The 21,730-nt window shown below is 43.6% G+C and overlaps 2 long non-coding RNA genes across 2 annotated transcripts in view; both read left to right on the forward strand.

The window, feature by feature from the left end:
- Positions 1 to 21,730, forward strand: part of LOC133251599 (uncharacterized) — a 155,073-nt gene that overhangs the window by 41,105 nt on the left and 92,238 nt on the right. The gene's annotated exons all lie outside the window — the stretch shown is intronic.
- Positions 3,094 to 21,730, forward strand: part of LOC133251598 (uncharacterized) — a 30,822-nt gene continuing 12,185 nt past the window's right edge. The window contains exon 1 of the long non-coding RNA XR_009737700.1: positions 3,094 to 15,415. This is a non-coding gene — a long non-coding RNA (uncharacterized LOC133251598). The remainder of the gene's footprint in view (positions 15,416 to 21,730) is intronic.

The raw sequence follows: 21,730 nt of genomic DNA on the forward strand, positions 1-21,730 counted from the left end.
GCTGTGGGGATGAAAGCCTGGAGCTGCTGGAGATCCCCATATATAAGGAACATTCCAGAAAGGGAACCAACAGGGAACCAACACAGGAGAGAAGCAATGCTGAAGGATGGAGGAGAGAGACCAGGCTGGGAGGAAGTTGCTTGATATCCTGGACTAGTCAATCCTGAATCCATGACTTTTAGATTTCATGAGTAATATGGATCCATCTTTTGCCTCCTTAGGACAGTTTAGGTTGGGTTTTCTGACACCTGAGAACCAGTGGCTTTGATGCTGCACACCCAAAAACTTTGGAAATGGGACAACAGAGAGCCTGTGAAGAAAGGCACCATCCAAGATCACACAGAGAGGCAGCTCTGAAGGTCAGGTCTTCTGATGTCCATGTAGCCACTTAATCTGCTGGTCTTCCGTTCTTGGGCTGGTTTCCCCTCCATGGCAGGATTGAAAGCTGAGCTGGTGGGGGCTGAACGTTAACAAGTGTAATTACGGTAAAGACACCTGCCCAGCTACCTGCCCCAAGGGTGATGGTGACCATTTGGGGTGATAGTCAAGGGTGGTCTCTATTCTCAGAAGATTTTTGTGCCTTTTATAGGTTAGGAGGGATCCCAAGACATGTCAAGAAAAGCACTGATCACATAGCCAGCACTACATAGCCCTGAAAACCCAAGAAGCTCACCTTTCTCCATTGAGGTTTACTTTTTAACTTTGTAAAAGCTATCATTCAGCCATTTAACCAGCACTTGTAATTTCGCTAATTTTGCTGAAAAGCATTAATTGAGGGCCTCCTCTGTGTTACTCACTAGTTTAGGGGTACGGATTCAGACAGATTCAGTAGTCAACAAGATAGCCCCAGTGACTGTCCTCATGGAACTTACGCTTTAGTGTGGGCATGAAAATAATCAGAGAAACACAGACTTAGGGACTGTGAAAGTTCTTATGAAGGATACATACCCAGAGCTATGACAGCATATAAAGAGAACCATGTCATCTGCTGAGGCAAGGGAAGTGCTGAACAGAGATGGGCAGAAGGAGCAGCCATTAACTAAGCAGAATGAGGACCAGTATTTTGAATATTGGACAGAGCTTGGGTAAAGTTAGGGGGCAAGACTTTGAATTCATTCATGCCAGTGTTATTTGGGGGGTACCATGTGCCAATATTCCTCTCTTTTGCTATTTTAGGTCCTTTTATTCCTGCCCCATCAGATGCTCAGAGCTTATGAGTCCTTGAGTTATATAATCTATCTTCAACCTAGGATCCTTGGTGCTCTGGCTTCACGTCTCCGCAGATTCAGATCCGCTGCAGGCTAATGTCTAGTTAGTCACGCTTTTGTGTATGAGGTTAAGAAATCCCACCATCGTAACCAAGCCTTCTCTTCTAGAGAAGGATACGGATTGCCTCTATTCCTCTTCAGAAAAGTCTCAACTCAATTTCCCTTTCGTTTGTCTGAAGAATATGGCTGCGGTGACGTTTGCTGCCACTAGGGGGCAGGAGCGCCAAAGCAAACGACTAAGTTCCGTGAAGAAAATAAACCAAGTCCGCAGGTAACACGCTTAACAGTCGGACAGGGTTTGCGCTGGTGTGGGACCCGTCAAGCTCCCAAGCCCAAGCTCTGCGTGTCTCGATTCGGACACACCGAGTGTGCTTACAGCACGGTGTTGATTGCTTACAGGTGCTAGTGCCATCAAAGAAAATTTAAAAGTGAGCTTCTGGTGGGGATGGTTCGTATTGCCTGTAAAACAAAGGAATGGAGTCTTGGATTAGAATTTAAGCTTTAAGAGTCCTTCAAAATGTGCAGCGGGTCTAGGGGGCCTCAGTCTTGGTTTTCAGTGTGCTGTGTGATCTTGCTTAAGAACATACTCTCTGGGTCTAAACTGCTCTTTTATAAAAGGATGATACAATGTGAAAAGTCGCTTCTGATTTGAAGAATCCAAGTGGTGAAGACAGTTAAGAGTGGAGAACTGCCCCCCTCAGATGCCTCCTGTGTAATTTCTAATTTAGGGGGGTTTCCCCTGAAGGAGTTCTGTTTTCCTGACTCATACCTCCTTTCATTTTACAGAAGAATATACTTTACCACAAAGTAATGAAGAGCTAGGGCGGAGTTGGCAAGTGATGAGCAAGATACTCTTTTCGGATCACACCAAGACAGTCAGAATCCTCTTTGCCTTTTGATAGAGATGAGGCATTTGGCCTGATACGGGAGACCTGGTAAATGCATGCGAGAAGCAAGGTTCTCCCTGAAACTCAAACCCTCCATGATCCTGGAATCCAGAGCCTTTCTGAAATAGCTCAGGAGGCTAACAACTTGAAAAGAAAACTTGTGGAAACAGGACTGCTTTGGGATTGAGGGATGCTTTAAGGCCCCTTTCTGCCTCCGCATTCTAGAGTTAGAAGTTTATGGCCAGACAAGACTATCTCTGGGAGGCCCCGCTAAGAAGTCGGGCTTCTGCCTAAAGCTGTGGGCTTGTTCTAAGAGGGGGAACCCCCTGGGACTGGCCCCAGAGGACCTGTGGTGTCCTTACTCACCCCTTGATGCCTCGGGCTGGGGTGGACCGTCCCAGAGACGAAAAACCCAAACAAATCAAAACCAGCAACAACAAAAACCCTATAGAAAAACCTCCTTTCTCTGGCAGCACCAGTTTCTGGGATTCGCAGTACAGGGTGGGAGGGGTCCTCTGGAGCCATGGAGGCCTGGCTTGGAGTCTCATTTCTTCCTTGGGTGATGGTCGCTCCTCCCACCGCTACCTGATTGACAGCAAGCGGCTGCCTCGAGTGGCTGCTGAATTCCTACAGGATGTGATAGATAGCTTTACTCAGTTAATATAGATTAGCATCGTGATTTGTGCATCTCTAAAGATTATTTTCATGTTTATGTACATTTTAGGGCAAGTTTTTTTTTTTTTTGGTTGGGTGACATCAGTACCATAATTTGTAATGATTGCAGAATGTTCTAGTTTAAGATTTTTTTAGTTTTTCTTTTTGGCCACACCGTGCAGCTTGAGGGGGTCCTAATTCCCCAAACAGGGATAAACCTGTGCCCTCTATAGTGGAAGCAGAGTCCTAACCACCAGACCCCCAGGGACTTCCCCTCCCCCACCGTTTCAACTGGCAGCTCACCACCGACCTCGGCACCCATCGCACATCCCCTGTGTTGCCTCTCTTCATCTTGAGGGGTTGGTCATGGCATCCTAGGGCTCATCCTCTCTAGCCCTTCTGCTCTGTAGAGCGGAAACTTGGCTTCCAGCTGATGGCCAACCAGGGCTAGAATTCGGGTTTTCTGAGTTGCTACCCCTGTCAGGCTTATTGAAGGTGGCCAGGAAGGGAAGAAGAGGGGACTTCACACTCCTACGTCTGGCTGTTTACAGATGCTTAAGAAAAATGTCCCTTCTTACACAATTTTACAGTCTATTCCATGTTACTGCAAGTGTCCCAAATCCTGTCCTTGGCTGCTTGCGTTTTGGACAAATTTGGTCTGCTCCTTCTTCCTGCAAGTGGCATTTTAAGCCCTTCCTTCCTCTCTCCCAGATCTGTCCCACCTCCACTCTCTCCAGGATTGAATTTCCCAAGGGCGACTGCCACACAGCGCTAGCAGTCCAGTCACAAGATGGCTAAATATACACCACACAGACTGAAAATAAACCTCCATGATCGTCTGCTCCTTTGTTTAGCTTATTATCCTCCCAAATCAGACTGGTGAGGAGGCATGCGCCTCGAACGTGCTGGGCAGGATCCGGTGGGTATTCATGTCCCCCAGGACCAACCAAACAAACACGACTCTGCTGTGTGAAGAGTTGTTGCCTTCTCTGTGGAGCAGGCCCTGCTCTCCAGATAAAGCTGACAGTCCTTGGGCTTTGACTTCCAAAGCAAATAACTGCAGATCACATCAGTATTGGGAACAGATGCAACAGTCTGGCTGAGGGCTGAGTGCAGTCAGGGACAGAGAGACGTGGCATGGCGTGTCGCATCTCCATCTCCTCAGAAGAGGATGGGGAGTGGGGGACAATGAGGTGGGCAGGGGGTCCAGGGTTCAGAGGTGTGCCTCCATCCTGGAACATGGCATGTAGACATAGTGACCCCCAGAGACACACATTTTTCAGTGGGGACTTCTAGTCAATTAGTAATGTCTGATGCAATGCCAAAGAATGTTCAAACTACCGCACAGTTGCACTCATCTCACATGCTAGCGAAGTAATGCTCAAAATTCTCCAAGCTAGGCTTCAGCGGTACATCAGTCAAGAACTTCCAGATGTTCAAGCTGGATTTAGGACAGCCAAAGGAATCAGAGATCATGTTGTGAACATCCGTTGGATCATCAAAAAAGCAAAAGAGTTACAGAAAAGCATCTACTTCTGCTTTATTGATTACACCAAAGCCTTTGACTATACGGATCACAACAAACTGGAAAATTCTTAAAGAGATGGGAATACCAGACCATCTGACCTGCTTCCTGAGAAATCTGTATGCAGGTCAAGAAGCAACAATTACAACTGGACATGAAACAACAGACTGGTTCCACATTGGGAAAGGAGTGTGTCAAGGCTGTATATTGTCACCCTGCTTATTTAACTTCTATTCAGAGTACATCATATGAAGTGCTGGGCCTGATGAAGCACAAACTGGAATTAAGATTGCTGGGGGAAATATCAATAACTTCAGATATGCAGATGACATTACCCTTATGGCAGAAAGTGAAGAGGAACTAAAGAGCCGCTTGATGAAAGTGAAAGAGGAGAATGAAAAAGCTGGCTTAAAACTCAACATTCAAAAAACTAAGATCATAGCATCCAGTCCTATCACTTCATGGCAAATAGATGGGGAAACAATGGAAACAGAGAGAGACTTTATTTTTGGGGGCTCCATCACTGCTGATGGTGACTGCAGCCATGCAATTAAAAGACGCTTGCTCCTTGGAAGAAAAGCTATGACCAACCTAGACAGCATAGTAAAAAGCAGAGACATTAACTTTGCTGACAAAAGTCCATCCAGTCAAAGCTATGGTTTTTCCAGTGGTCATGTATGGATGTGAGAGTTGGACATAAAGAAAGCTGAATGCTGAAGAATTGATGCTTTTGAACTGTAGTGCTGGAGAAGACTCTTGAGAGTCCCTAGGACTACAAGGAGATCCAACCAGTCCATTCTAAAGGAAACCAGTCCTGAATATTCATTGGAAGGACAGATTCTGAAGCTGAAGTTCCAATATTTTGGCCACTGGATGTGAAGAACTGACTCACTAGAAAAGACCCTGATGCTGGGAAAGATCAAAGGCAGGAGGAGAAGGGGACAACAGAAGATGAGATGGTTGGATGGTATCACTGATTCAATGGACGTGAGTTTGAGCAAGCTCTGGGTGTTGGTGATGTATAGAGAAGCCTGGCATGACCATGGGGTCACAGAAGGTTGGACACGACTGAGTGACTGAACTGAACTGATGTGGACCCAGGTTTGATGGGTGTGCCACATACTTGCCATCTGTGATCTAGAGGAAACCACTCTCAGGAGATAGGATTTCTTGGTATGTAGGGTGTAGTGGTGGCTCCAGAAAGTTACAGGCTTAGCTGAAGCCTCAAACTGTCATGTTGAAAATAGCCCTAGTGTTCAGGATCTCATAAATGGTTGGTTTTTCCCAGAGTTCAGGTCTGTTTTGTACCCTGGATGGTCATGGGGACAAGTCATAGGAAAGAACCTGTGTTTGGAAAGGACCCAAAATGGGATGCTATCATGAAAGGGCACCTCAATTTCTGATGGATATTTCTCCATCTTCATCTTAAATGAACCCTTGTCCGTACTTGATGCCACTGGCTATTTCTTCCTTCCTTCCTTTTTATTTATTTTTATTATTTATTTATTTGGTGTTGGTTGCTCTGGGTCTTTGCTGCTGCGTGCGGGCTTTCCCTAGTTGTGATTGGGGGCTGCTCTTTGCTGTGGTGCGTGGGCTTCTCATGGCGGTGGCGTTCCTTGTGGAGCGCAGGCTCTGGGTGCACCGGCCTCAGTAGTTGCAGCATGAAGGCTCAGTAGTTGTGGCGCATGGGCTTAGTTGCTCTGAATCATGTGGAATCTTCCTGGGCCAGGGACTGAACCTGTGTCCCCTGCGTTGGCAGGCAGATTCTTATCCACTGTTCCACCAGGGGAGTCCCTTTTCTTCCTTCTTAAGTTATGTTCTTTCATTGCTTAAAAACACTGTTCTGCTTTTCCTTCTGTCTCTGGTCTCTCCTTAATTTCTCTTAAGGTGCATCGTCTTCTGCTGTTAAATATTATGGTCCTTGTCCACAGACTTGTCCTAGGCCCCCTTCTTTTCCCACCCTGTGTTCTCTCCCTTGGTATTCTCTCATCCTAGCCAATTACTTCAGTTCCCACCTACATGGATATACTTTACCTTTTATATCTTGAGCTACACAGAGTCTCTCAGCTCCAGTGGCCTATTTAGCATATCTGCTTGGAGATCCCAAAGGTGAGTCAGACTCAACATGTGCAAAAGCAAGTCTGTGATCTCCCTTCTGTACCCAACTGGAACTCTTCTAATCTTTCTTATCTCCAGTTAAATAAGCCCCTCCCTCTCTCTTCCTGTATCCAATCCATCACCTAGCCCTGGTAAATTTTTTTTTTTTTTTTTTTGCCATTTTTATTGAGATATTGTGGACATACAAAATAATGACTTGCTGTGTAAGTTTAAAGGATACAGCATAATGACACACATATACTACAAAATGATTAGTTTCGTTAACATCCATCTCATATAGTTACAAAACCATTTTTTTCCTTGTGATGAGAACTGATAGGATTTCAGCTCAGTAACTTTCATATATATCGTATAGCAGTGTTAGCTGTAGTCACCATGTTGTACAGGACATCCCTGGAGTTTATTTACCTTATAATTGGAAGTTTGTGCCTTTTGAACACCTTCATCTATTTCCTCCACACCCCAACTGTGTTTCTAGTAAACACACATCTGTTCTCTTTTTTTGAGTTTGGTTTCTTTTTTTATTTTTGATTCTACATATATATATAAGATCTACACACACACACACACACACACAGACAGATATAATTTGTCTTTCTCTGCCTGGCTTATTTCACTTAGCATCATATCTTTAAGGAATACCCATGTTGTCACAAATGGCAGAATTTCCTTCTTTTTTTATGGTTAATAACATTCCATGGTGTGTATATCTCTCTCACATTGTCTTTATCCATTCACTTGCTGTTGGGCACTTAGCCTGATAATTTTACATTGTAAATATTTTTGAATTTGTCCACATTTTTCTGTCATGACCACCATCCTAGATCAAATTACAACCAACTTTCCTTTCTTGCTTGGACTAAGATGGTCCAAAACACCCCAGTTCCTTTCCTTAAATTAATTCCAGGTCCCAAGTGGTCAAAAAAGATCTTTGGCAAAAGGCACCTTGGCTCACCCTCTCTTTCTCCTCCCTATGCTTCTACTCTGATGTTGGCCTTTAGTTTACTATAATGCTGAGAAGGACTGGTAAAATCCTAGCATTCATATGGTGCTTTCGTTTTAAGGCAACTTATTTTACATCATCTGATTTTATTCTCAACTAGGCCCATGAGTGGGTCACAATCACCTCATTTTAGGGATCTTATCTGTCTTTCTTGGAAACAGTTTTGGAAACGTGCTGTAACTCTTCTGAGGTCATCAGTGGTTAGCAAGGGGGCCACGTCTGCTGACTGCTCACACTGACCTCACTGTTTTCCCCCACTACTCACAAGAGGACTTTGGATGAACCAGAGGCCCTTTAAGGCGTATCTAGCACCAACAGTCTGTGATTCTGTGATTGCAGGGATCAGGAGGAAGTTGCAAAAAATTTTCAAAGAGAACTTTAAAGGCAAGGTTGAGAGAAAAGCTTCAAAGTGAAACTTGCCTTTCTCCAAGAGTGAGTTTCAGATCTAAAGCCGGGAGACAGCAGATCAATTCTCTCCACCTCGTGGCTGTTTTTTCTCTGTCCTCTCAGTGACCATGACTGGAGGTTGACTTACAGCCTTATATTGACCCAAGAAAGGTCCAGGAATTTTAATCTTGCTTGGGGAAAAGAATGAATGTGGGAGGAATGAAAACCTCACTGTTTTGTTAAAAAGTGTGCTGAGAAGTGAAAATAACTCACTGTGAATGAGCCCTTGTGACAGCTTGAAGTAGAAGCAGGTGAGCCATAGGGATGGAGAATTTGAGGGAGAAAAGGGTCAAAGCAGTAAAGGGCTAGTGATTTTGGGTTCCCAAATGCAATCCATATAGTTTACATCTGAGAACATACCAGAAGTTTCTATTCATGGTATCATTGCTATATCTTCTCTTAGTGTGTGTTAATTAAGGGCTTCTCAAGTTGCAAAGAGGTTGTTAATGGACTGAATGATCAGGAAGGACTCCTTTTGATTAGATGGTCATTCTTCACGAACTTTTCATTAAACTGGAAACAAAAATAGAGACATTTCCTTTTCCTGGGTGTGTATATGACAAATGGCCAAGCCTGTGGACGATGGAGAGTAGGGGTGGTAAATAAGTGTAATTTCCCATCGTACCCCAATTGTGTACATGGTTGTGGCTGACTTTGTTCATTTTTCAGACATATAAAATGTCCAGAATAGGAAAGATAGAAAGCAGAAAGTAAATTAGTGATTGCTTAGCCCTGGGATTGTGGAGGAAGGAAGAATAGGAAGATGACAGGTAAAGCTTACAGGGTTTCTTTCTTTTAAAAACTTTTAATTTTTACCTCCCATTTCTCCCCCCAATCCCTCACGTCTGGCAACCACCAATTTTTTTCTCTGTATCTGTAAGTTTTTTCTTTTTTAAAAAAGAGTCTACATATAAGAGATATCATAACTCTAATTTATCTTTCTCAATCTGACTTATTTCATTTAACATCACACCCTTGAGATCTACCTATATTGTTGCAAATGTCAAGGTTTCATTCTATTAATGGCTGAAAAATATTCCATTGTAGTTATATAATCCACAGTTTCATTCATCTGTTGATAGACACTTGGGTAGTTTCCAATATCTTACCTATTGTAAATAATGCTTCATTGAACATGGGGGTGCATGTATTTTTGGAGTTAGTATTTTCGTTCTCTTCTGATAAATACCCAGAAGTGGAATTGATGGATCATATGATAGTTGTATTTTGAGTATTTAAGGAACCTCCATACTGTTTTCCATAGTGGCTGCGCCAATTCACATTCTCACAACAGTGCGTGAGGGTTCCCTTTACTTCGCATCCTCACCAACACTTGTTATTTCTTGTCTTTTTGATTATAGCCATTCTAACAGGTGTGAAGGGTAGTGGTTATCTTGAACATTGGGATGAGGAAGATTTTAAAACTAAACACGGGCTACGTGGGGAAATGTGTGATGATTGATTAGCAATGTCTGCTGTGGCTGAGGAATGAGGCGTTGGGAGTGCAAGTACTGACCTGGATCAGTGCTGCTCAAAGAGTGATTTGCAGATGGATGCAGGTCTTCAAATATTTGTAACCCATGAGGAACTGAGTACAGAAATGGTCAATAATCATATGGAAACTTTTATAGAAATCTGACATTGCAGCCTCCTCTAAGTATTTAATTCCTACTATCTTTGTAAAGTATTGATCCGTGATGGATTGAAAATGAAATTAAAACTTGGCCCTTTACCAGAGATAGTTTGAGAAGCACTGGCCTGGAGGACCGTATTTGACCCCATTAGTTCCCATAACGGACTTTGAAGTGCTCCGGATTTGGAAAGCTTATGAATACAGCCAAAGTCCTATACACATCAGCATTTACATGGACTTGGTGACTGAGCCTGGGTGTTTGCCAGCTTTCCTCTCTTGCTTGGCAGAAGGATTAAGATAATAGCTACTCAGAGATTGCCAGAAATGCCTTCTTTGCTTTCTCTATACATTTCTACTTTCCATTTATTCCATAAAGCCTTCACTAACATTGGCTTCTTCCAGTGGAGAGTCAGTGAGGCCAGCAAAGAGGTGATGTCATTGAAGGACCTGAATGGTGATCAGAGAGAGGTGTCCAACATCAGCTGTTGTATTGGCCTGGGTGACCACTGGGATCATACATGAAATCATCCATTCATGCATTCCCACTCCTTCATTCTGTCATTCAACATCTCTTTGTGGAATGCCAACTGTAAATGTCAAAGTGCCAGGTCCTGGAGATATGATAGTGACCGAGGCATATGAGGTCTCTGCTTTCATAAAACTGACAGTTTAGGAGGGGAGACAGATATTAAATTGATAATATGTATGAGTGGTGATGTGAATCCGGCTAGAGATTCTGGATAAATGGAATCCCACTAGGTGCTCTGTTGGAGAAGAGTTGGTTGCTCTGAGAGTGTTTAGCAGGGGCTTTATCCTAGCGAGGGCATCTTGGAAGGATGTGACAGGTCTTTCAGAGTGACTGGACCGTGATGAATGACTGAAGTGCAAAGGAAGTGACTCAGGACCATCCTGGGGCCGTGGGCAAAGAACAGATGGTACAAGGCCTTGCAGGCTGCAGAAGGAGTTTACTCTTGATCCCAAGAACAGTAGGAAGCCTAATGGAATTACAGATATGAATAAGATATGGTAAGAGACCCAGAAGCACTGTGGGAGAGAAAGATACCCAAACAATTAACTAATATAATGTGATCTGGATTGTACAGAGGTGTACACATAGAAGGGAAATGGTGGGGTTAGGGGACTGAGATGCTTTAACAGATGAAGTTTGACCCAGCCATTGTTGTGCTTTAAACACTTCTGTGGTTGCCTGTTGTTAGAATATAGTTAAGATCTTTCTATACTGCTTCACATGATCTGGTTGTTCCCTCCTTGCCCAGACTTTTCTGGGGGCAGTCACTTGCTTCCTCCAATTCTGACTGGCATCCTGACTGGTCTTTAAGTTCCTAGAAACCACATTCTGTCTCCCTACAGAGCAACATTTTGTTTGGGATGCTTTCCCTACACCCCACCCCACCTCTGTCTGCCTCACTCATTCTTTAATTTTTTACATCTCAGCTTAAATATCCCTACCTCCCCAGAGGACTTCTCCCTCTAAGTGCTTAGGACAAAAAGAATTCTTCTTTTTTTCTTTTAGTATTTATTTATTTGTCTGCCCTGGATCTTAGTTGCAGCATGTGGAATCTAGTTCCCAGACCAGGCATCAAACCTAGCTCTTCTGTATTGGGAGCGCTGAGTCCTAGCCACTGGACTGCTAGGAAAGTCAGGAGTGGAATTCTTTGTGTGATTAGTTGTTTAATGTCTGTCTCCCCTGATGAAGTAGGCACTAGATACATAGTGAATGAATGAATGAATAAGAAGACAGCTGGCCTGGCCTGGGAAGATGGCAGTGCTGGTGTGAGAGAACGACATTGGGCATGGAGTCTGAGTCGAGGGTGGAGGAGTGGGGATGACTGGGCTCAGAGAACAGCCGTTTCTTTGTTGGCTTTTTCTCTGTCTCAGGCAAGTGTAAAATGGGCCACAACATGATGGGATTCTCTGAAAGCAAACTTTCAAGAGATCATCAATGCCAATCCTTAACTCTTCAGGGAAAGCAAACATTCCAGGTGGATAAACAGTACTTAGTCCTATCTCTGTGAATTATAAGTAAACCCTTCAGTCGTTAAGTTGCTCAGAACTACAGAGCTTCTGTTGAGGTATGTCATTCAGCAGGGGATGAATACGTTGAAAGGCTGGGGGCTGGGGCTGTGGTCTGCAACACTGAGCTCTTCCTCTTCATTCCCCTCTGACCCGTGTGAGTCATGCCTTGCTGGCCTTAAGGTTTTGGTTCCAGAACTAACAGTCCCCGTGTCTATAAAATTTTCTGTATGTGTCATCTATTGCCATATAAGAGCTTATCTCCAAATTTTGTGGCTTAAAATAATGATTATCATTGAATTTCTCACATGGTTTCTGTGAGCTTCCCCGATGGCTCAGCAGTAAAGAATCAACCTGCCCTGCAGGAGGCTCAGGAGATGTGGGTTCTGTCCCTGGGTCAGGAAGATCCCCTGGAGGAGGGCATGGCAACCCACTCCAGTATTCTTGCCTGAGAATCCCATAGACAGAGAAGACTGGCAGGCTGTAGTCTGCAGGGTCGCAAATAGTCAAATACAACTGAAGCAACTGAGCACAGCACAGCTCAGCACGTGGTTTCTGTGGGTCAGGAATTTAGAGTACAAGGGGCATGCTTTGTGTCTGATGCACCAGCTCTGGGCCTCAGCTGTGGGACAAACAGGAAGGGTCAAAGGCTGAGTGTTGAATCATCTAAGGCAGTGGTCTCCAACCTTTTTGTCACCAGAGACTGGTTTCCAGGAAGATGGGGTGGGGGTGTGGTGCAAGCAGTTCTGTGAGTGATGGGTAGCAATGGGGAGTGGCAGATGAAGCTTCACTGCCTCAACTTGGTTGCTAGCAGGGCATGGACTGGGTACTGGTCCATGGCTTGGGGCTGGGGACCCCTGGTCTAAGGTCTCCTTCAAGTATGAGTCTGGTGGTTGATGCCATTGCAGGCTGGGGGCCTAGCTGGGTCTGTTGGCCGAGACATCCATGTGTGGCTTTTCCTTGTGTTTGGGTTTCCTCACAACGTGGTGGCTGGATTCCAAGGGCAAGCATCTCAGGAGACAGCCAGGTGGAATCTGAATCTGTTTTAGAACCTAGTTTAAAGTCACACAACCTCACTTCTGCTACATTTTGTTAGAAGCACTAAATCCTCCTCATGTTCAAGGGGGAGGAAATTAGACTCCAGTTTTTATGGGCATATTTTAAAACTACCACATTTCCTTAAAAGCCCAGAGAGTATCCTGGAATAGCAGTATACACTCAAATGTAAAAGAATAACATCGTAGCAAAAATTTCATTTCTGAGATTTTGTAGGACCCTACTCTAGGCAGTGCTTTAGCAGCTTCTCCCAGCTCCCATCTCCCTTTGGGAAAATGCCCTAGTTTCTGAGAAGCTTCTTTACCCCTGGTTAAATAAACATAGAACAATCTGATTGTACTGTGTGTGTGTGTGTTTGTGAGTGTGTGTGTGTGAGTGTGTGTGTTTGTGAGTGTGTGTGTCTGTGACTGTGTGAGTGTGTGTGTTTGTGAGTGTGTGTGTCTGTGAGTGTGTGTGTGTGTGTGTGGGTGTGTGGTGGGGACCACCCACAGTTCACCCGAAACTCTGCAGACAGGCTAGTCACTGTCCTGGAACACTGGGCAGATTCTCAATGTTCAGTAGATATTTGTGCTATTTTAGAGCTGCCAAAGAGATAATAAAGAAATAAATAAGCCACACTAATAGTGAAGAGTTATATTTAAGGGAAGGTTCTTTGACTGAACTAGTTTAAATGTTAATTTTATTACTCAAGAGAACACTTTGGAACTCCCTGTCATTATCAAACAATTAAACTGTAGTTCCTTATTAATTTTTACTGCTTTCCTAGGGTAATTAGTGGCACATAATGTGAATTACATCCCATCAATGAATAGATTTTTGAATGTGAATGGGCAGAACCTTTTATTTGGCTATCCAACAAGACAAGGCCCATGAAAGGAAGAAAAGGTGGACCCTTGCCAGAATAGATGGCCTCTGCACACCTCCCTGAGTCTACAGTGAAGCCCAGCATTCCTCTTTATAAAACACACAATTATCCAGGTTTCAGGAAGAATGAAGGTCCCAGCACCTTCCTTGAACTCAAAGTTGGCAGTCAGAAAAAAGGATAGTTCTTTTGGAAGAAAGATTTGGAAACCAACACCAAGATACGGAGATTCTTGAAGTCTTAAAGGAAGATTATCAATTGAGGATTCTTTTTTTTTTTTTTTTAAGCTTAAAAAAATTATTTTTGGCTATGCTGGGGCTTAGTTGCTGTGCACGAACTTTCTCTAGTTGTGGTGAGTGGGGACTATTCTTCATTGTGGCTTTTGGGCTTCTCATTGTGGTGGCTTCTCTAGGGTGGGCTCTAGGGTGAGTGGGCTTCAGTATCTGCAGCTCGTGGGCTCCGTAGTTGTGGCTCATGGGCTTCGTTGCCTCTCGGCATGTGGAATCTTCCAAGACTAGGGATCAAACCTGGGTCCTCTGCATTGGCAGAGTGGATTTTTAACCACTTGACCACCAGGGATGTCTGGGTTTCCCTGGTGGCTCAGATGGTTAAGAATGCGCCTGCAATGCAGAAGACCCAGGTTCGATCCCTGGGTTGAGAAGATGCTCTGGAGCAGGGAATGGCAACCTACTCCAGTATTCTTGCCTTGAGGATCCCCATGGACAGAGGAGTCTGGTGGGCTACATTCCTGGGGTTGCAAAGAGTCAGACACCACTCCTAAGGAGTTCTCCTTTTCGTTTGTTGAGAATGAAGTTTATGAAGCACCTAGTATGTGCCTGGTACTTTACCTGACAACGTGAGTATACTATTTAATTCTCAGCACTCTTTCATGAGATCGCTATTACTGTCTCCATTTTGTAGACAAGGAAAACTCATCTTGGGCTTAAAAACATGAGATCATATAGTAATGACAGGTCTTGGCACTGAGGCCAAGTCCAGCTGAGTCTCAAGCCCAGATTCTCAACTATTGCATCTTACTGTGTTATGGTTGGGCCATATCTTTATTCATATCCTCTGTTGCATCACTGATTTAACATTTTTCTTGTTAGTAGATTCTATAACAAAATTGAACACAAAGGTTAAAGGGCCTTAGAGATGTAATGTGATCTCTTCCTCTTTTTTTTTCTCCTTCATCTCATAAATGAGGAAATTGAGGCCCCCAAAAGAGAAGGGACTGTTGACTTAAAACAAATGTACAACATAAAAATTGAGAATTATCTTTTATTTGGCAGACTTTCTGAGGACTTAAGCCTTGGGACACAACCTCTCAGATACCTCTGAAGGACTACTTGGAGGAAGTAAGGAAGGAGACAGGATATTAGAGGTTTTTGCAACCAAGACCAGCTTGTCAGAACATTAAAAGATTACCATTAATTAAAGACAACCAGACATCTCAAGGTAATGAATTTAGTACTTTTTTATGTATGGGAATATGCAAGAGTCTGGGCTCACTGAAACCATTCCTTTCACTTGCACCTCAGCTGTCTAGAACCAGCTTCCTGTTCTTTCCCATCCTGTGTTGCACAGTTGGAGTGACTCCAGTGGCTGAGGATTTGGCAGCGGGCAGCCCCTCTGTCTCCATCCTGAGTTCCTCAGGGCTCACCATCAGGGGTGGCTGTAGTAGCTTGATGACTGAAACATCCTTTGTTTACTGTTATGGCAGGCAACTTTTTTCATCCGCAGGACCATCTGACCCAGTGAGAGAGCAGTGAATCTGGTTCCATGTACATCCTAGAAGTGGTCCTGGCTGCCAGCATTTCCCTGATTCCTGTTCTGTTTGCAGGATCCTCAGATCCTAACAGAGAGACTGACCTCTGGTTTCCTGGGTGGGCTTTTCACCAGCAGTGTCACCTGCTCTGAGCATCTAGGTAAGCCACATTCCCCATGTGGGAAAACTGTAGCCAACTATGTCTTGCTCACTTGCAAACCAAGTGTCACCAGCCTGGAAATACAAATTGTGTGGGCATAAGTTCGCACTTTCTTGGCTGACACCATTCATCTTCTACCCGCTGCCCCTCAGTTGACCTGGGGGTGGGGGAGTAACTGAGACCACAGGAAGCAAAACTGCGGATAAGGGGGATTACTGCATAGGAGAGTCTGGATCCTAATGGTTTGGTTAAGCTGCCAAACCAACTCTAAGGCTGTCTTCCTCTGGGCTTCTCATTTAAAAACAATCAGTGCAGAATGGTTCAAGACATTCTCATCCTCTTTATCAGTTATTTCCTGCTGAAAGCTATAGTAACAGATAGCAGTATGTTGAGTGACGGGAACACAGTCCTCGCCCCCAGGGAGCTTACATGCAATCCATAGATGGAGAGATGCTGAGAAGGGAAGAGAGCTGAGCTGTTGGCACAGGCAGTTCCTGGGTGCCAGCTCAGCTGTCTCTTCTGCTTTTCAGAGGAGAAGAACAGCATTCCTTGCACGTTGCAAATCTGCTCAATATAATTAAATTCCATCTCTATTTGCTTTTACTTTTAACTTCAAATTTCTCAGAGTAAATATGAGCCTGGAAGAGCTGACCAAGGAAGCAGCTGCTCCTAGGAACCTGGAGGGCCAGCAGGCAGCTGAGGTAGATTGTGAGCTCATTCAGAGAATACTTTTGGATCAATGATGATTTCAGTTCCACCAGAGGCCGAGGGTTTGGAGCCAGTGTCTCTGGGCGGAGTGATGCATGTATTTGGAGTGCTGGGGCTGCAGGTAGGGGCTGTTTCCTTCTCACTTCCTCTGCATGAGGAGATGTAATTTCTTTTTTGACTGAAGGGTTGCTAAGTTAGTCCACCTTGGCAATGGTTGATTCACCGTTCAGATTTTCTCTCCCAGGTGGCAAGTGTTGCCAAGGGAGAGGCAGTGGAGGATGATGGTGAAGAGTTCCGCTCTAAGAATCCTCATTCTACCTTTTTACATGCTGTATGACCTTGGGCAAGTTACTCAGCCTAGCTGAGCCTGGATTTCTTTATCTGTGCTCTGTGGACAATGACAGGAGACCAGGTTTCTGCTGGCTCTTGGCAGACCTTACATAGATCTTCTGAAGAGCAGGGTCACCAAGAGCTGGAATGGGACAGAGTGAATTTGTGGAGTGCACAGAAATGAAAACATCCCCAGCAGCTGGGGGTGTAGCATCAGTCAAGGCACAGAGGTCAAACAAAATAAAAACAGAAAACAAACCCCAAAACAGGTGTTACCAGAAGGTTTGGAGATGAACTCTGTCTCCCTGCCTGAATCTGGTACTTCCAAGGTCCTGCCCTGTGAGAAGTGCCCCTTTTTAGAACAAAAAAGAACTAGAACAAGCCCCCAAGCTTGATATCCATAAGCAAATATTTTAAAATGATATTCAAAGTTTCTATGTTTTTAATGGAAGAAATAGGCACCTTTATAATGCTGGTAGATCTGTGTCTTATTATTAAGACATTTTAGTAGGACAATAGTCAGCATGAATCAAGAGTCCTAAAAGTGATCATATCCTTTCACCTGACAATTCCACTTTCAGGAAATGGTTAAAGGAAAAAGTATGATTGTGCAAAAATTTAGTTAACATGCTTCTGGAACAGTGTTGTAAAAATAGAGAGGAACTGTTCTTTAATTTCTTAAATTCTAGTGAATGTGTAAGTGGAATATCACATTACCATTAAAAAATGTAGGATATTGCTTTTTAAAAAATTTTATTGAAATATAGTTGATTTACAATGTTGTGTTAATTTCTGCTTGACAGCAAAGTGATTCAATTAAACACACATACATATATATACTATATTTATTATTTTCCACTTTGCTTTATCACAGGATATTGAATATAATTCCTCGTACTATGCAGTAGGACCTTGTTGTCTAGCCATCCTATATATAATAGTTTGCATCTGCTAATCCCAAACTCCTAATCTTCTCTCCCCTATCTAGCCCTTGGCAACCACAAGTCTGTTTGCTCTATCTGTGAGGCTATTTTTATTTCATAGATATGTTCGTGTTGTATTTTAACTCCATATGAAAGTGATAGCATATGATATTTGTGTTTCTCTTTCTGACTTACTTTGCCTAGTATGATAATCTCTAATTGCATCCATGTCCTGGCAAATGAGGGTATTTCATTCTTTTTAACGGCTGAGTAATAGTCCATTGTGGGCTTCCTGGGTGGTGCTAGTGGTAAAGAACCCGCCTGTCAATGGAAGAGACATAAGAGACAAGGGTTCAATTACTAGGTTAGGAAGATCCCTTGGAGGAAGGCATGACAACCCACACCACTATTCTTGCCTGGAGAGTCCCATGAACAGAGGAGCCTGGTGGGCTATAGTCCATAGGGTTGCAAAGAGCTGGACATGACTGAAGCAGCTTGGCTTGCATGCACGCGATGGTCCATTGTATCCGTCAGTGGACATTTAGGTTGCTTCCATGTCTTGGCTTTTGTAAATAGGGCTGCTATAAACAAACAGGTGCATGTATCTTTTTGAATTACAGTTTTTTTTTTTTTTTCTGGGCATATGCCTAGGAGTGGGACTGCAGCCTTCCAGGCTCCTCCATCCATGGGATTTTCCAGGCAGGAGTACTGGAGTGGGGTGCCATTGCCTTATCTGTGCTGGATCATATGGCATCTCTAATTTTAGTTTTTTTTTAAGGAAACTCCATACTATTTTCCATAGTGGCTGAACCAGTTTACATTCCCACCAGCAGTGTAAAAGCGTCCCTTTTCCTCCACGCCTTCTCCAGCATGTATTATTTGTAGACTTTTAAATGATGACCTTTCTGACTGGTGTGAGGTGGTAGCTCATTCTTGTTTTGATTTTCATTTCTCTAATTATTAGCAGTGATGAGCATCTTCTCATGTCCCCCTTGGCTGTCTGTATGTCTTCTTTGGAGAAATGTCTCTTTAGGTCTTCTGCCCATTTTTTGATTGGATTGTTTGTTTTTTGTTACTGAATTATAGTAACTTTTTATATATTTTGGAAATTAAGCTCTTGTCAGTCAGTCACATAAAAATGTAGAAAGCCTGAGAAAAGGCTCAATGGATCCAAATATGAAAGATGAAGGCTCCAGTCTTCTATAGTTCTGAGGTTTAAACCTGCTTCTATCACTTACTAGCTGTGTGGCATTGGACAAATTACACAGTTTCTCTGTGTTTAGGATTTTTCATCTGAAATGGGGATTATAAATTATGATTGCTTAATGAGTTTAGTATAAGTGAGATAATGCTTGCAAAACTCAGGACAGTGACAAGTACATGGTAAATCCCTCATCTATCGTTAAGTGAAACTATGAGGACATGTTTCAAAAAAAGAAAGAAAAGCGTATGTGGTTAAAAAAAAGAATTTATTTTTTATTCAGTGCATGTTTACTGAATACCTCCCATGTGGCAGGCTCAGGAAAAAAGTAGTGAACAGAAGAAGCCCAAATGTCTGCACTGGCAGTGCTTACAGTTCCAAAGGAAGTCATTGTAAGAATTGCTGGGGTGCCTTTCAAAATTCAGGTGCTGGGGACTCATCCATGCTCAGAAATCCGGATTCTGCAGATGAGGGGGGCAGGCCTGGGAGTCTGATTTTGTGTGTGCACAGGGAGATTCTGCTGCAGGCTTTGGGAGACTGTGCTGGTTGATGTACTGCCAAGCGATGGTTAGAGAGGGATGTGTGTGCTAAGTTGCTTCAGTCATATCTGACTCTGCCACCCTATAGACTGTAGCCTGGCAGATTCCTCTCTCTGTGGGATTCTCCAGGCAAGTATACTGGAGTGGGTTGCCATGCCCTCCTCTAAGGGATCTTCCCGACCCAGGGATTGAACTCATGTCTCACATCTCTTGCATTGGCAGGTGAGTTCTTTACACTAGCACCACCTGGGAATCCCAGAGAGGGATGAGGAGTGACATTTTTTTCCTTGTATTTTTAAAGTTTCAACAGTAAGCATTAAACAAGAAGTAATGCTTCAACAAGAAGCATTTTTTATCATTATAAAGATAAACATTTTATGTGTTTAAATATTTAGCAGCTCCGCCCCTCCCGGCTGCCTTCCCCCAGGCCCAGCACAATCCTCACCTCTTCTCCAGTAGCAGAAGCACATCACTGAGACTCCAGATTAGGAACACCTCTGGGAATGGATGCTGGGGCTGTGATTCTCAGAGAGTTGCAACATCACAACGGGAAGGTGGCAAATTTCTTGTTCAAATCATCTACTTTTGCTCAAATCTGCCTCGAAGCAGATGCTTCTATAAGGGACCTCTTTAAAGAGGCATTTAATTTGCTTTCTTCTTCCCTGAAAATTCTCCTGACCTTGAGATTTTTCCCACGGCTCTAGTAATTGGTGCAGAGTCCAGCATTATTTGTATGGACACTGTGTAACGTGGAGGTTGGGGGAAGAAATTGCTGCAGTCATCCTGTGCTTGTAGCAGGTGAATTTATATTTTATGGGTTTTGGTCAGATTGATTTTTGTGAAACACCCTGGGGTATTTGCAAATATGAAAGCTCTTGTAGTGCTGGTCGCTTGTTTGCATGTACAGGAAGAATTAAAAAAGAAAAAAATTTGCTCTGTCTGTCGACAAACCCCATTGTCCCCAGGAGCGTGGTAGGGAAGCAGATGAAGGGCTTCCAACAGGACAGAAAATTAGAGACAGGGAGATCGGAGATCAGGATGAGAAGCTGCCAGTGAGGACTGATCTGCCCTGGCAGTCACTGGCAGGTGTGGCTGCATGGTTTTAAGTACTGGGTAGATTTCACTAAGGGGCTTCCCTGGTGACTCAGCGGTAAAGAATCCACCTGCCAGTGCAGGAGATGCAGGAGACACAGGTTCCATCCCTGAGTCAGAAAGATCTCTGGAAAAGGAAATGGCAACCCACCCTAGTATCCTTGCCTGGGAAATCCCATGGGCAGAGGGGCCTGGAGGGCTAGAGTCCATGGCATCGCAAAAGAGTCAGATACAATTTAGCCACTAAATAACAACAAGTTCTCACCAAAGAAGTAGGTTAAGATAAACATAGCAGTTAACACAACTGCTATGATTATGGGTTTTAACATCCCTCATCTCTTTTATGAGTGGGCTCTGTGGTCTTACCTCAGCTTCATTCTGTACAATTTGGGCTGATCCATTTTGGGTCAGTATCCATTTTGGGCTGATCTTAGTAATTGTGAATACACAAGAATATCCAGAAAAACATCCTGACCTGAAACATCCTCCTTCTTGTCCATTTGATTCTTGTTATTTAAGGCTTAGCTCATGGTCCATATCTTTATGCCAAAGTCTTTTCTAAATACCAGCAATGATTTCTCTGTAAAGTCCCAGACCATTTACAATTTATTCTACTCACTTGGTACCAAACATCTTCTGCTGAAACATTTGTTCCCTTTTAATGTCCACGTACTGTTCATGGGGTTCTCAAGGCAAGAATACTGAAGTGGTTTGCCAAAAAGTAATGCTCAAAATTCCCCAAGCCAGGCTTCAGCAGTATGTGAACCGTGAACTTCCAGATGTTCAAGCTGATTTTAGAAAAGGCAGAGGAACCAGAGATCAAATTGCCAACATCCCCTGGATCATCAAAAAAGCAAAAGAGTTCCAGAAAAACATCTATTTCTGCTTTATTGACTGTGCCAAAGCCTTTGGTTGTGTGGATCACAATAAACTGTGGAAAATTCTGAAAGAGATGGGAATATCAGACCACCTGACCTGCCTCTTAAGAAACCTATATGCAGGTCAGGAAGCAACAGTTAGAACTGGACATGGAACACACTGGTTCCAGATAGGACAAGGAGTATGTCAAGGCTGTGTATTGTCACCCTGCTTATTTAACTTATTCTCAGAGTACATCATGAGAAACGCTGGGCTGGAAGAAGCACAAGCTGGAATCAAGATTGCTGGGAGAAATATCAATAACCTCAGATATGCAGATGACACCACCCTTATGGCAGAAAGTGAAGAGGAACTCAAAAGCCTCTTGATGAAAGTGAAAGAGGAGAGTGAAAAAGTTGGCTTAAAGCTCAACATTCAGAAAATGAAGATCATGGCATCTGTTTCCATCACTTCATGGCAAATAGATGGGGAAACAGTGGAAACAATGTCAGACTTAATTTTGGGGGCTCCAAAATCACTGCAAATGGTGATTGCAGCCATGAAATTAAAAGACGCTTACTCCTTGGAAGGAAAGTTATGACCAATCTAGATAGCATATTAAAAAGCAGAGACATTACTTTGCCAACAAAGGTTCATCTAGTCA

The sequence above is a fragment of the Bos javanicus genome, chromosome 7 (genome assembly GCF_032452875.1).
Source record: "Bos javanicus breed banteng chromosome 7, ARS-OSU_banteng_1.0, whole genome shotgun sequence".
In the NCBI taxonomy this organism is placed as follows: Eukaryota; Metazoa; Chordata; class Mammalia; order Artiodactyla; family Bovidae; genus Bos; species Bos javanicus.